At 49.0% G+C, this 1,153-nt stretch overlaps 1 non-coding gene across 1 annotated transcript; it reads left to right on the forward strand.

Moving 5' to 3' along the window:
- The first annotated feature begins 399 nt into the window (after positions 1 to 399).
- LOC125995585 (small nucleolar RNA SNORA51) lies at positions 400 to 532 on the forward strand. The gene has a single exon (XR_007491083.1). It is a non-coding gene; the product is annotated as a small nucleolar RNA SNORA51 (small nucleolar RNA).
- The last annotated feature ends 621 nt before the right edge of the window (positions 533 to 1,153 follow it).

Raw genomic sequence — 1,153 nt, forward strand, 5'->3', positions numbered from 1 at the left:
AGAGGATGGAGCCATGAGAAGGGGGAACTCAGGGTGAAATTGGCCAGGGCTGTGCAGAGGAGGGGTAGTTCTGTGGCATGAGCTGGTGGAATCCCCTTGCTAGGGGACAGCTTTGGCTCTTCTGTTGTTTGTGGAAGACCGAGAGGCTTGAGAACAGTCTGTAACTGTTCACGTGGTCCTAGGGTCTTGCTTCCTCAGCAGTGGGAATGTCCTTCCTCCCCACCTCACACCGGCCTGTGCTCTAGACAGGCTTTCTACTTCCCTCATTCAGTCACATTTTGTTATGATAGGACACTTGGAACACTTGGGATATTGGTCATGGGAATGTTGCACTGGTGAAGGATTTATATATATATATATATATATATATATTTAAAAAAATCAAAAAAGAAAAGATAAGGCCTCCCAATTCTTACCACAGGCTGTGTTCTTTACACTGACTGTATAGAAAGAGGAGGTACAGTAAATGCACCCCATATACACCTCAACGCAGGCCCTTGCCTGGTCTGTATTGTGAATTGGGGGGACAAAAAAAAAAAAAAGAAGTGGGAATGTTCCTGCAGGGCTCAGGCTGAAGCCCTGAGAGCCTCCAGCATTCTGTGAAGGACCCACATGGGCAGGGAGCAGAAATGCCCAGTTTGGATGGTCATAACCTAGGCACAGTGGAAGGAAGCCAGGAACTCAGAATGCAGGAATGAGATGGTCACTCTGTATGTAAAAACTCAGGAGAGAGGCTGCAGGCACCGAGACATATGACTCCCATAGGCACCTGAGCAAGGCCAGACAGAGACCACAGTAATGTGTGAGAGAAAGTGCTGGTGGGTCCTGAGTTCAGGAAAGTGTTCACAGAATGGGCTTGTGCCTGCCCAAGTGAGATGGAGCCAGGACAGTGCAGGGACAGAACCAGGACAGACTGGGGCAGAAACTGTGGAAGACGAACCACACAAATTGGGCTCAGAAAATAGCCGCTGCTCCTAGACCACAGAGCCGGGTCTCTGTACTGCTTAAGGCACTGTGAGGAACTGAATCTGTCCTGGTTTAACTTGTAGCAAGGAGGAGCATAAAGGCTTTGGCAGAGACGATAAGACAGACTGTGTTGAAAGGAAAGCAAGATGCAGTTTGAGAGCCCTGGGACATGGTGGCAGGATATCAG

Source organism: Suncus etruscus, chromosome 17 (assembly GCF_024139225.1).
Source record: "Suncus etruscus isolate mSunEtr1 chromosome 17, mSunEtr1.pri.cur, whole genome shotgun sequence".
In the NCBI taxonomy this organism is placed as follows: domain Eukaryota; kingdom Metazoa; phylum Chordata; class Mammalia; order Eulipotyphla; family Soricidae; genus Suncus; species Suncus etruscus.